The 15,324-nt window shown below is 38.1% G+C and overlaps 1 long non-coding RNA gene and 1 other non-coding gene across 2 annotated transcripts in view; one reads left to right on the plus strand and one right to left on the minus strand.

The window, feature by feature from the left end:
* Positions 1-309: 309 nt before the first annotated feature.
* Positions 310-15,324, minus strand: part of LOC148698572 (uncharacterized) — a 140,272-nt gene continuing 125,257 nt past the window's right edge. Inside the window, exon 3 of the long non-coding RNA XR_015951926.1 lies at positions 310-1,570. This is a non-coding gene — a long non-coding RNA (uncharacterized LOC148698572). The remainder of the gene's footprint in view (positions 1,571-15,324) is intronic.
* Positions 14,524-14,634, plus strand: LOC148698573 (small nucleolar RNA R71). The gene has a single exon (XR_015960259.1). It is a non-coding gene; the product is annotated as a small nucleolar RNA R71 (small nucleolar RNA).

Here is a 15,324-nt window from a genome sequence, read left to right on the forward strand (position 1 = left end):
GCATCTTCACATGTCTTCTAGCTTTCCCTTTCATTTCCACCACTCATTCTTCATCATTTCAGCCACCTACATGCATTAATTATTAAACTCTTCATCATTGCATTCAGAAAATGAGCAAGAAAGCTTCTCAATGCCGTGTATCCCCTTCACCATTTCAGCACATTCCAACACCTTCACATGCAATTCCAGTTTTCACATGTTTTCCTAACTGATTTTCCATCATTAATTAGCCACTTGCATCTTAAACAAACAGCCATATGTTCCCTCCACTACTCCTATAAATACCCTTGCATTCATTCATTCAAGAGCATCTCATTTTTCATACACAACACACCACAAACACTTCCATCTTCTCCCTAGCCGTGAGTCTCTCCATTTTCTGCACCATTCCCTTCCCTTTCTCCTCCATTTCTTCCATTTCCATAATCCCCCAATCCATTCAACACACCAATAACATCCCTTAGTCCTTGTGCTACAACGAAGACGAAGAGAAGAAGGCCTAAACGTTCATACAATTCACGTTTGAGTTGTTGGAATGTTTACGCGTTTCTTTGATTTCAATGTTTAAATTCAATTCTCTTTGTTTTGTAATATAAAGAATGGAAGAGAAGAGTGCCTAAACGTTCATACAATTCAAGTTTGAGTTGTTGGAATGTTTAGGTGTTTCTTTGATTTCAAAGTTATGAGGAACTAAACCCTTTTTGGCTAGGGGTGATTTCAATACCATGATTATTTATGTGATATGAATTGATGAATTCCGGTTATGAACTCTTGATTCGTGAATGCAATTGGCTTAACTATTTGATGATTAACTTATTTGTGTTTGTTGATTGAGGGTCGATACTTAATTAGCATGCATGAATATGTGGCTAAAGTTTAAGAAGGTTTCACATAATCGTTACTAACTTATACTTGAAAGTAGTGAAGGTCGCTTGTCACGATCGCGTTAAGTTTAATTCTTAGCATGAGTAACATGATGTCATAGTTGCAAATGCTTTGTCAATGCTTATGGTTTTCATTATTCTTAATGATCTTCGATTGTATCTCTATTATGATGACATGTAGGGAACTTTTGAGAATGTTTGGGGTTGTCGAATGATGCCATCCAATCCAATAATATAAGGAAAATCTGAGGGTTAACTAGTGATGTCACGGTTAATTTGGGGCATTGTCGTTCATAATTCAATGAAGGAATAACTGGAAATTGATTCATATGCATAAATATCATGTGTAGAGAAAGAACCCTTAGCTAGCTTCCCATCCATTCATTTCCGTCAAATCCATATTTACAATTTGTTTTGTTTCCAAGTATTCATTTTAGTTTAAATTCGTCCAAATCCAATTCCCCCCTATTTCGTTGAAGTCTTAGTCTTAATCTTTCTTATTTTTAGTTTTGCTTTCTTCGAGCATTAAATAGTGTTTTATATTGTGTTTTTATGTTTTTAAGTCAATTTAGAAGGTTTTAGCAAGCCCTCCTAATCCCCGGTCTAGAACGATCCCTCACTTATCCATTCTACTACAATTGTCAAACGAGGGTTTAATTTGAGTGTCAAGTAATTCTCACATCAACCTCCACTACTTGCGAATATAAGTTCGTAACTATTAGGTGAAACTCACTTATATTCTAGCGTCATATTCATGCATGAAAATTAAGCGCGCATTCTCAATAAACATACATAAATAAGTTATCAATCAAACGGTTAAACAAATTGAATCCACAACTTATGAAACGCAATTAGAAGTAATCAAATCAAAATGCAAGCATAAACATATATTTCGAATCCCCCCCTAGCCAAGGGGGGGTTTAGTTCCTCATAACTTTGAAATCAAAGAAACACCTAAACATTCCAACAACTCAAACTTGAATTGTATGAACGTTTAGGCACTCTTCTCTTCCATTCCTCATACGTACAAAACAAGGAGAATTGAATTTAAACATTGAGATCAAAGAAACACCTAAACATTCCAACAACTCAAACTTGAATTGTATGAACGTTTAGGCACTCTTCTCTTCCTCGTTGTTGTATCACAAGGTCTAAGGTGAGTTTTGGGATTGTGTGAAGTGTTTTGGAGGGATGGGGAGTGGTTGGAGTGGTGTTTTGGATGATTTTCTGAATATGGACGAATTGAATGAGAATGAATGCAATGGATGCTTATTTATAGGTGAAATGGGGGGAACATGATAGCTAGGAGGGAATGTGGCTGCATGTTTGAATAATTAAAGGATGCATGTGGGTTGGAATTGCATGTGCAATGAATATGTGGCTGCATGTGCAAGGGGACAATCTGAAAATGCATGTGAAAGCATGTGTTGGCTGCAATGATGAAATGGATGGGAGTGCATGTGGCTTAATTAATTAAAGGGAGTGCATGTGATGTTTGAATGTGGTGGTGAATGTGGCTGATTTGATTTATGGAAGATGCATGTGGATTAAAGGTGAGTGAATGATTATGGAATGCAATCTGAAATGGGAGATGGAATGGGATGTTTTGCATGTGAATTAAAGAGTAAATGCATGTGAATTAAAGAGTGAATGCATGTGCAATGACAGCTAGGTTGAATATGCATGTGGAATGGCTGATTTATTTGAAGATGCATGTGCAATGAAGTGGAATGACAGCTAGGTTATGATGATGAATGCATGTGGCTGATTTAATTGAATAGGAAAGCATGTGGATTTAATGGTTTAAAGGGTGAATGCATGTGGATGCATGTGTTGATGAATGGGATTAGGAAAGGTTTAAATGTCCTAAAACTAAAGGGAACAAGGTTCCAACACTTTGGTCTTCAATTAGGTCTTCAATTTCGTCCAACACTTTGGCTCCAAGCATAAGCTATCCATCCTTAGCCCAAAAGTGCTCCAAAAGTCTCCAAAATGCATCTTTTTGCTCCTTTAGCCCTTTGGACCTACAAACACACGAAAATAGCTTAAAGTACTAAAATAACTAAAGAAACATAACGTAAATGCATGAGAACAAGCCATTTAAGTCGCATGAATATGCTCCTATCACTAAGTCACCATTAAATCAGAGAATGAAACAAGAAATAGATAGACAAAACCGAGCATTCTAACTTAATTACATGGCAAACTTTGCAAGGTTACATCGAATCCCTAGAGGAAGATTAGTTACAATTCATGTTTACAGAATGTTTAACATAAAGGTACACAACATGAATGAACATAGAATGAAGTAGAAGGAACCCTTGAAGCAAAACTGATGTTGAATTCCTTGAAGAGTGCCTTCGGTGTTGGTGCTCCAAGTGTGGTACGGATGAAGGTAGATTGGTTATGATTGCATGGTTTCTGCCAATGGGACAGAAATGGAGTGAAATGGAGTGGTTATACGTGTGTGGAAGAGAATGGATAGTTTTTGTGAGAGAGGGAGAGTGTCGAATGCAAAAATGGGATGGAGAGGGAGAATGAGAGTGAATATGATGGACAGAAAATGGAGCACCTAGAGTGTGTGTAATGGGATGGATCCGAGAGAGAAAAGAGTGAGTCCCCTTAGTTGATTTCTGAATGTGGCTAATGATGGAATACAATCAGAATGCATGTGAAAGCTGACTGATCCATGTGAAAGGAATGCTGAAAAGGGGATGAATGTGCACGGTATGGGCATGAAGGAGTAGGAAATGCATGAAAGTGGTTGGATGAGTGGATTTCTGGCGTGATACCTGCAAAGCATGGACATGATCTGCATCTAGGTGGTTTATTTAATCCAAGATACATGTGCAATGTCTGCCACAAGGGAGTGGACAATCTGAAACTGGTTAGAATAATCTGGAATTGGGTATGGGAGTGCACGGGATGAATCATGAAGGAATTTGAAATGCAAAGGTGATTTGTTTCGGTGGTGGAAGTGCATAAGGGAGCTGGACAAGGTCTGCAAGTATGTGGTTTGTTTAATCACAATGCATGTGGTTTTCTGCAAAGATGAAATGGAGAAGAGTAATGGAATGCACGGTCAGGTTGTGGACATGCATGTGAATGCATGTTTTGATGTTTTAGAAGTGCATAATCTGACTTGGAACCACATGGGATTTGCATGACATGATTGTGTTTGTTGGTGGAAATATGGCTGAATGTTTTAGTTAATGGGATACACGGCACAAGCCATGTGGAATAATAAGAAATCTGCATGTTTTTGCCTTGTTTAGAACCACCCAATGTGGTCGAATTGCACCACTTTCTGTTTAGAACCATCCAATGTGGTCGAATTGCACCACATTCCTTCCAATTGATCTTATTACACACTTGGCTGCACACTAACACAAAACAATGTAAAACGCAACTACTTTAATCCAAAACATCACAAAGACGCCAAATAAGGGAGATATAGATGCATGCAAAATATGACTTATCACTCAAATGAACTTGTTTTTCACAAATCTTCCTTCAGTATTACAACTCAATTTCGTGTGTTTGTAGGTCCTATGGGGTAAAGTATCAAGAAAGGGCATTTTGGTGCATTTTGGAGCTATTTTGGACACTATGTGGATAGCTTACATATGGGCTAACATGGATGGACGAATTTGGACTTCAAGAAGTTGGAAATGTGATAAGAAGAGGAAGGAACTAAGCTAAGGACAAAGTGGATAAGGAAAGTGCAAGAAAAGAGGAAACATTATCCAAAACCTTATCCAACATTATCCAATGATCCAAAACATTATCCAAACCTTATCTCATCTTATCCTATCCAAACCTTATCATGTCTTAATCCTAATTGCAAGGGGACCTAAATGGATGATTCTAGAACCTATTTCTAGAAGCATCCTAGTCTAGAAGGCCCAAATCAGCCACAAAAACCATTCTTTCTAGAAACCCTAGAAAAGTGGCGCCCCAAACCTTTCTAGAAGGCTTTGCCTTGCCTTGCAAGCCAAGCAACCCTCCCCCCTAAATCAGCCGCACCTTCCTAGGCCCAATTCCTTTGGGATTCTGATTTCCAAGGCCTAATCCTTGTGGATTTGGGTATACAAATCAGTTTATAAAACTATGTGGGCCAAAACTTCCTCCTAAGTGGATTTGATTAACCATAGCCGAATTCTAGGGCCCTAGTCCACTAAATCTGTTAAGCCTAACCCTAATCTACTTAACCCTAGAACTATATAAGCATAAAATCAGCCAAAATTTCGTACACCCCCTTATGCTATTCAGAAACCCTTGTGCCGCACCTCTATTCTGCATTCTAAGCCTCCACAAACCTCCCTACACATCCATACACTCCTGCCGCACCCTTCCCCACCATAATTAACCATCCTCCATCCCTCTAAACACGAAAAACACCATCAAAAACCCCCAATTCCATCATCCACACTTTGTGCCGCAAGTTCTAGGAGAAGGATCATCTTGTGCCGCAAGCAACCTACATCCATTGGAGATTTTCAGAGTTCTTTCTTCCCTTGTTTCGTTTCCATGTTTATTTTAATTTGCTTTTCAATTGTTATGAACATGTGTAACTAAGTTTTTCTTAGTTAGGGGTGAATTCGAAACCATGGGCATATGTTTTATATGATTTGATTACCTCCAGATTTTGTTTCTTGAATTGTGGATGTGATTTACTTAATTGATTTATTGAGAACTTGTTCTTGTGTGTTGATTAAAGATGCATACTTAGTTTTCATACATGAATTTGATGCTAGGATATAAGGAAATTTCACCTAATCGTTATGACCTTATATTCATAAGTAGTGGAAATCACTAGTCATGATTGTATTAAGTAAATTCTAGGCAAGAGTATCATGCAATTCATAGTTACGAATGCCTAGTCAATGCTTAGGGTTTTCAAAAAGCTTAATGATCTTTGATTCTATCTCTATTATGCAGTTCATGTAGGGAATTTGATAAGAATAATTTGATTGTCGATGCGTATTCCATCCAATTCAATGAAACTAGGACAATCTGAGAGTTAATTTGTGCTTTTCACAATTAATTTGGGGCATTGTCATTCATGGTTTAAAAGGAATAAAATCTGGAAATCAATTTATGTTACATATGTGCATGTGTGGAGAAGAACCCCCTAACTAGCCTTTTTCCCGTTCAATTCACCTAGTTTAGTGCCTAATCTGTTTAAATTGTAATCTGTCCATTTTAATTAATTTCGTCAAAAACTAAATCCCCCTTTACTTTAGTGTCCAATTTAGTTAGAAAGTGTCTTAGTTTGTGTTTCTAAGTATTTTGATTCAAGTTATTACCCAAATTCGTCCAAAATAATGAAAGTGCTCAAAACTGCCTAGAAAGTGTTTTTAAGGCAGTTTTGAGTGTTTTGGTGCTGTTTTGAGTCTTTTGGTGTGTTTTAGTGTTTTAAGTGTTTAGTTTGCATTCTTTGAGTCTAGTTTAGTGTTTTAACCTTTGTTTTGTGTTTTAGTGTTTTAAGTGTTTAGTTTGCATTCTTCGGCGACGCTTTCTCTGCTTTTCAGAAAACGCGTGCAGCTTTGTCAAAAGGAGCCGCATCCGCACTACTACGTGTCGTTCAGAAAGCGAAGGGGCGTCGTTCAGAAATCGAAGAGGCGCCACTATTTCAAAAAGCCGGATTTGCGGGATCAAAACGTTTGTCGACAAGGGTAAAAGAACAATACCACCACTTGATATTATCTCTATATATGTCGACCTTCGTCTTTTATGGCAAGGCAAACCTGAAGAAAATGCCCAACTCTCCCTCACCTCTGAGGGCGCACTCCTAGCAAAGCCTTTCGAAATACTCAAATTCTTCTTCTTCCCCAAAGATGATACCAGATGCCTGGAGTACATATGACCCAGGAGGAAACGGCGGATTGAAGCATGTGCTGATTCATTCACCGCTTCTTCAAAGCAAAGGTATCTCATATCATCAAGGTCAAAAGCAAAAGTATCTCATATCATGCTCTTTCCCTGTCCTTTTCTTTGTCCTTGTTCTTACTCGCATGGCAAAGTGAAAGAAGCAATCAGCCGGCACTTGGAGTCAGTCTTTCGATCTGGTTCCGACTACCTGGAATCTGTTCCTGGTTGCTTACCTAGCGTTGCTCTCGAGTAGTCATCTTCAACGGTTAATACACTTCCAGAGAAGGGACCACTACTGCAAAGATTGAACAAAGAAACAGATAACAGGAGGAAGCTTAGACCTTCGGGGGAGACCCTAAAGGGAATCCTGCTGCCCAGTTCAAGAGTAGCACAAAGGAAAATCAACGATGGGCGGAAACCAGTTCAAGAGTAAACCTGTGGAATCACCAAGATCATGCCTCAATACAATCACCAAGGAGAAGAGGGAATATACACTCCATAACCAGATTTGCGTCCCTAAACTCTTCTCTTTGCTAAGTTACATTCTGCCATGTTTAGTATGTTTAAGTGCTTTTTGTGTATTTACTTATGTTTTTTGTGAATCTATGCTTAAAACATTGAGGACAATGTTTGATTTAAGTGTGGGGGGGTAACTAAGTATATTTGATGGAAATTCGTGGGATTTTATCACCCATAACTTCAAATGTTGTTCCTTGCTGTTTTAAGGTGTTTTTAAATTGTTTTAGAGTGTTTTAGTATGTTTTGTTTTTATAACTCCGAAAATCACATAAAAATTTGAAAAACATGTTTTAAAAAAACCTAAAAAGAGTGTTTTGAGTCATTTTTGTGTGTTTGTGTCTTAGGGTACCTTCCAACACAATGATAAGGATTTGGTTTGTAATTGCATGACGGTTAAAAAGAGTTATAAACATAGAGAAAAGTTTGATTTACTCTTGGTATATGCTTGGTTATGGTTATAATGTATGACTTCACATGCAATCATAAAAGAAAATTTCGTTTTTGTAACATGCTTGAAGGAAGGAACTCAAACAAACACTACAACCCTGTGAAACTCGAGCCATTACCTTCTTTGGAGAGTTATAATCTGTGATTCTTTGTTTTCTAAAGTTGTTGCATGATCTCATTATTCCTTGCTTGGTTGCTACTTAGAATGCAATTGTATCATGATAGAACTAAATGCTAGAACTTATATCCGTTTCATTCAAAGCATGATATTGAATTGCATAACATATATCAAGATGAAGTTGTGTAGTTGCCACCATAGCCAAATAGCCTTACTTCCCATATTTCGTATATGTTGTAAGTTTGACCCCCGTTGAGCCTTGTTTAGCCTTTATTCTTTGTTTACCCACATTATCCTCACCTAGCCTAGTGTAGGACAGTCCACACCCTTGTTCTTAAATGATAGTGAGCATGACTAAAATGAATTCCTTTTGAGTACATTATGAAAGAAAATGAGTGTGGGGGAGAGAATGTTTTGTTCTTAAGTGTTTATGTATGTTTTGAGAGGCAAAAGAAAAGAAAAAATTGTGAAAAACATATGAAAAAAAAGAAAAACAGAAAAGAAAAGAAAGAAAGAAAGAAAAAGGAAAAAAGAGCTTGTTCCCCCTTGTTGTTCAAAAGTTGAGTTTTCATTCAAAAGTGAATTCTAAGTTAATTCAAATGCTTTGCTCGCTATTTCTTTAAGAACCTTTGTTTTCCATATCCTTTCATTGTTAGCCAAGACCCTAGCTCCGTTTCAACCCTTATGCTTCTATCTTGATCGTTATGTGTTCAATAATGTGGAGTTTGGAATTGATATGAGCTTATGGAATCACTGGTTCTCATCCTAAGTAGTAGCATTCCATTCATGAGATCATATTCATGTCATTATCATAAATCCAGAAAATGCTTTCCTTGTTATAACATATGTGAGTGTTCGTCTACATGTTTACATCAATCTTCTCACATATACCTAGTGTAGGGTGTGCAGTCAGAAAATCTGTGTGAAAAACGAGAGGACATCTAGTAAGGAATTGAGGGAATTCTCTAAGGCATGTTACTACATTCAAAACATGGTTTTAAATGCTTAATTGTGAACTAGTATGTGGTGACTATGAGTAAGAATGTACTTAAGTGTAAAGATGGCTAAAATCTGTGGGAATAATGATTTTTAACTTGTCATGTGCATTGGAAATCCCTGAGACGATTGTTGGAAGGTATAGGTTGTGTTTTGTTCGTTTTGTTTTGTTTTTGGTTTCTTTTGTTTTGTTTTGCTGGAGGACTAGCAAAAGCTAAGTGTGGGGGAATTTCATAGAAGCATATTTAGGCGACTTACTTAGCTTGTTTTCGTGCATTTATATTGTTAATTCATAGTTGTTTTAGTCGTTTAAGCCATTTTCGTGTGTTTTTAGGTTCATATGGCTAAGGAAGCAAAAAGATGCATTTTGGAGCATTTTGGAGCAAAATTGGACTTGGAATGGATAGCTTATGTTTGGAGCAAAAGGAATGGACGAAATTGAAGGATTCCTAATCCATTGCAGCCACATGCACCCATAATCATTCACACCTTGCAGCCACATGCATTCACATGCATAAATCAGCCACATGCATCTCCCATCACCATATCAGATTTCCATCATATTCATATGCATTCCATCCTTTAAAACATTGCACATGCACTCCCTTTAATTAATTAAGCCACATGCACTCCCATCCATTTCATCATTGCAGCCAACACATGCTTTCACATGCATTTTCAGATTGTCCCCTTGCACATGCAGCCACATATTCATTGCACATGCAATTCCAACCCACATGCATCCTTTAATCATTCAAACATGCAGCCACATTCCCTCCTAGCTGTCATGTTCCCCCCATTTCACCTATAAATAAGCATCCATTGCATTCATTCTCATTCATTCTTCCACATTTCAAAAAATCATCCATTCACACCAAGAAACATCCCCTTGGCCGTGAGTTTCCCTACAAATCCAAACACCACTCCTCTTCCATCACTCCCCAAACCATTCACACCATCAAACTATCCTTAGACCTTGTGCTACAATAAAGAGGAAGAGAAAAGGGCCTAAACGTTCATACAATTCAAGTTTGAGTTGTTGGAATGTTTAGGTGTTTCTTTGATTTCAATGTTTAAATTCAATTCTCTTTGTTTTGTATGTTTGAGGAATGGAAGAAAAGAGTGCTTAAACGTTCATACAATTCAAGTTTGAGTTGTTGGAATGTTTAGGTGTTTCTTTGATTTCAATGTTATGAAGAACTAAACCCCCTTAGCTAGGGGGTGATTCGAAATATATGTTTATGCTTGCATTTTGATTTGATTACTTCCAATTGCGTTGCATAAGTTGTGGATTCAATTTGTTTAACCGTTTGATTGATAACTTATTTATGTATGTTTATTGAGAATGCGCGCTTAATTTTCATGCATGAATATGACGCTAGAATATAAGTGAGTTTCACCTAATAGTTACGAACTTATATTCGCAAGTAGTGGAGGTTGCTTATAAACAATCGCGTTAAACGAATTCTTGGCATAAGTTTCATGCGTATTCCATAGTAACGAATGCCTCGTCAACACTTATAATTTTCATAGAGCGTAATGATTCTTTCTTGTATCTCTATTATGCAATCATGAAGGGGACTTGTGGGGAATGTTTTGGGTTGTCGTATGCCTTTGTGGTTGATGTTGTACTTCTTCATCAAGGATTCAAAGGGTTTGTTGCAGAAATGGCTGCCACCATCACTAATAATAGCTCTTGGGGTTCCAAACCTACAAAAAATCACATCTTTAAGAAAATTCAAAACAACCTTATGATCATTAGTTATTGTAGCAATGGCTTCAACCCATTTGGATACATAATCTACTGCCACTAATATGTATAAGTAACCAAAAGAGGATGGAAATGGTCCCATGAAATCGATTCCCCAAACATCAAAGAGCTCCACCACCAAAATGTTGTTCAATGGCATCTCATTTCTTCGGCTAATGTTCCCCATTTTCTGGCACCTATCACACTTAGAACAAAAATCAAAAGCATCTTTGAATAAAGTAGGCCAAAAGAAACCAGATTGTAAAACCTTTAGAGATGTCTTTTTGGCACCAAAATGTCCTCCACATGCCAATGTATGGCTGAACGTTAGAATGCTTTGTTGCTCACTCTCTGGGACACACTTCCTAATGATTTGGTCAGGGCAATATTTAAACAAATATGGTTCGTCCCAAACGTAGTGCTTTACCATGGCAAGGAACTTCTTTCTTTCCTGAAAAGAAAGGTCATTTCTAATTATACCACAAACAAGATAATTAACAAAATCAGCATACCATGGTTCTTTTTCTTGAATAACAAGGAGTTGTTCATCAGGAAATGATTCATTTAGAGGCAAAAGTTGTCCAACTCCATGATTTTCATTGAGCCGTGACAAATTGTCAGCCACAACATTATCACTTCCCTTCTTATCTCGAATTTCCAAGTCAAACTCTTGTAGTAAGAGTATCCATCTAATTAAGCGTGGCTTAGCATCCTTTTTTGTCATCAAGTACCTAAGGGCTGCATGATCAGAAAACACAATAACTTTAGATCCAACAAGATATGACCGAAACTTCTCTAAGGCAAAAACAATAGCAAGCAACTCCTTTTCAGTTGTGGAATAGTTAAGTTGAGCATCATTTAGAGTCCGGCTTGCATAGTAGATCACGTGTGGGAGCTTGTTCACCCTTTGCCCTAAAACTGCACCAATAGCATAGTCAGAGGCATCACACATTAATTCAAAAGGTAAAGACCAATCTGGTGCCATAATAATAGGGGTTGAGGTTAATTCATGTTTCAAAGTATTGAATGCATCCATACAAGCTTTATCAAAATGAAATACAACATCTTTAGCTAACAGATTGCATAATGGACGAGTGATCATTGAAAAGTTCTTAATGAAACGACGATAAAAACCCGCATGTCCCAAAAAACTTCTTACTCCCTTCACGGTTGTGGGAGCTGCCATATTGGTGATGATGTCAATTTTGGCTTTGTCCACCTCCATTCCTTGGCTAGAGATTACATGCCCCAACACAATTCCTTGTTTCACCATAAATTGGCACTTTTCCCAATTGAGAACCAAATTTGTTTCCTGACATCTTTGAAGTACTAAAGAGAGATGGTTAAGACATTCATCAAAATAGGAACCAAACATTGAAAAGTCATCCATAAATACCTCAATGAATCTTTCTACCATGTCAGAAAAGATTGCCAACATGCATCTTTGGAATGTTGCTGGAGCATTGCAAAGTCCAAAAGGCATTCTCCTATATGCAAATGTGCCAAACGGGCAAGTAAAGGTAGTTTTCTCTTGATCTTCCGGAGCAATTGCAATTTGATTGTAACCTGAGTAACCATCAAGAAAACAATAGTGTGAGTAACCTGCCAATCTCTCAAGCATTTGATCTATGAAAGGCATAGGAAAGTAATCTTTTCTAGTGCTAAAATTCAACTTCCTGTAATCGGTGCAAACACGCCAACTAGCCGTGGGCTTTGTGGGCACAAGCTCTTTGTTTTCATTCTTCATCACCGTGATTCCCACCTTCTTAGGTACCACCTGAATAGCACTCACCCATTTGCTATCAGAAATGGGATATATGATCCCCACATCTAACAACTTCAACACTTCATTCCTCACAACTTCCTTCATGTGTGGATTGAGCCTCCTTTGTGGTTCACGGGTTGACTTTGCTCCTTCTTCCAAAAGAATCCTATGCATGCACATGGTAGGGCTTATTCCCTTGATATCTGCAATAGACCAACCAATAACTGATTTGAACTCTTTTAACACCCTAATTAGTTTATCTTCTTCATTTGGGGTGAGGTCAGAAGTTATGATAACTGGAAGAGTTTCAAATTCAGCTAGATATGCATACTTTAGATGTGGTGGAAGTGGTTTAAGTTCAAGTTTTGGTGCCTTGACAGTGGAAGGGATTAAATGTGACCTCGATGGTTCTAAAGGCTCTAAAAGAGGTAAAATATTCAAAGGATACGGTGCCAATGCTTCCAAGGCAGCTACCTCTTCCATGAGTGCATCTTCTTCATCAAACTCATCTTGAGATTGACTCAAAACAGTTTGTAATGGTTCATTAGATTGTGCCTGCAAGAACTTAGAGAAAATAAGCGAATCAAGCACATCAATAGCATAACAATCAAGAGATGAAGAAGGATGTGAAAGAGACTCAAACACTTTGAATTGAACGGTCTCTCCTAGCACTGTCATAGTGAGGAGTCCATTTTGCACATCAATGATGGTCTTGGCCGTGGCCATAAACGGTCTCCCAAGCAAAATAGGCAATTCTCGGTCATGTATAGGAGCTTCTTCCATGTCCAACACTACAAAATCCGCAGGCAAGATTAGTTTATCAATTTGAACTAGAATATCCTCCACTATACCTCTTGGATATTTCACGGATCTGTCCGCAAGTTGTAATGAGATGGTGGTGGCTTTCAATTCCCCCAAACCTAGTTGAAGGTATACGGAATAAGGCATTAAGTTGATGCTAGCACCTAAGTCAAGCATCGCCTTCTCTACCTTCTTGTCTCCTATGGTGATGTTGATAGAAAAAACTTCCTGGATCCTTGAGCTTTGGTGGAAGTTTTCTTTGCAACACGGCACTTACATTCTCGGACACCACTACCTTCTCATGTGGTCCATACTTCCTTTTGTAGTTGTTTAACTCTTTGAAGAACTTCCCATAAGCTGGCATGTTCCTAATGACATCAAGCAAAGGTAAGTTAACATTTACTTTACTTAGAATATCAAAAATCTCCTTAAATGACTTATCCTGCTTGCTCTTGGCAAGTCTTCCAGGGAATGGTATTGGTGGAGTGTAAGGTTTCTCGGCCTTGTGAAGATTTGGTGCTTTAAACGAGGGAGTAGCATGGCTTGGTTCCTCATTTGATTTCTCATTTTCTCCTTGAGTAACCCCTGCATTCACATGATCAGATTCATTAGTAACTTCATTGCCAACTCTATTATTGATAACCTTACCACTTTTAAGTGTAGTGATTGCTTTGGCTTGCTCTTGGTTCCTTTGGAGTATCACGGGTTGGCTTGGAAACTTTCCAACCTCTCTTTGGCTCAAGGCATCTGCAATCTGCCCCAATTGTGTCTCCATTTTGGTTAGAGCCGTCGAATGTTGTTGGAGAGTGCTATTGGTGGTTTGTTGGAATTGCAAGGTATTTTGGGCTAACAATTTAACCGTATCTTCAAGTGTAGGTTTTGGTTGGAAGTTTTGGAATTGATTGTTGTTCTTCCACGAAAGATTGGGATGATCTCTCCAACTTGGGTTATATGTATTGGAATACACATCATTCCTTGGCCTTTGATTGTAAGAATTCATGAGGTTCACTTGCTCTTGGACATACTCGGGGTAAGCCTCCTTAGATGGACATTGATGAGTAAGGTGGCTTGGTATGTTGCAAATGGCACACACTTCACTTGCTTTTGGCACCATGTTGAGCACGGATTCAAGCTTCTTTTCTAGGTTAGCTACCTGCAAAGAAAGATCATGATTAGAGCTTGTTTCATATACTCCAACTCTCTTACCCTTACATCTTTGTGTTGAGCATTAGATCCCAACATCTCATAAATGTTATATGACTCTTGAGCATTCTTTTTCTTCAAAGCTCCACCTGTTGCATTATCAACAGTTGATTGACATGTTTGGGTTAGTCCATCATAGAAAATTTGCATTTGTAAGTGAAGAGGTAACCCATGGTGTGGACATTGCAACAAAAGGCCTTTAAAGCGCTCCCAACACTCATTGAAAGGTTCTCCATCATCTTGTTTGAAGTTGAAGATTTGTCCCCTTAATGTGGCTGTCTTTTGAGTGGAAAAGAACTTTTCCAAAAACTTCTTAGCCACGGCATCCCATGTGGTGAGTGAACCAGGTACTAGAGTCATCAACCAACCCTTGGCCCTATCTTTCAAGGTGTAAGGGAACACTCTCATCCTCAGATTTGCTTCACTTACTCCCTGTAAAGGTAAACCACTCACAACATTATAAAATTCTTTAATATGAGCTAAAGGATCTTCATTAGGTAAACCATAAAAAGAAGGAAACATATGGAAATGTGAAGATTTAAGATCATAGTTTCTAGCTTCTGTGGGCAGCAAGATGCATGAAGGTGAATTTGGTATGATTGGTTGAGCAAAATCCTCCAAAGCTCGAAGATCATCTTGGTTGCCCGCCATCTCTTCTTCTCTTTCCCAATTAAAGTGCTCAGATCCTTCACTTGTTGGACTAGACGGTTTCCCTTCCTCTTCTTCACGGACAATGGAGGAACTTGTTGGCACAAAGCTTTCCAAAGTGTTGCCCTTTAACCGTTCAATTCTTTGGCCTAATTCAGCAAGTCTATTTGACATATACTACCTGAAACAAGATAAAACAAGTTTGAATAAAAATCAGAAATCTACTTAAAATGAAAAGAACAAGGTTTAATATCAAAACAAGCAATTATAAGGGACTGAAATCAGTCCCCGGTAACGGCGCCATTTTGATCGTTGTTTT

The sequence above is a fragment of the Pyrus communis genome, chromosome 2 (assembly GCF_041283825.1).
Source record: "Pyrus communis isolate YQ-2024b chromosome 2, ASM4128382v1, whole genome shotgun sequence".
Taxonomy (NCBI): domain Eukaryota; kingdom Viridiplantae; phylum Streptophyta; class Magnoliopsida; order Rosales; family Rosaceae; genus Pyrus; species Pyrus communis.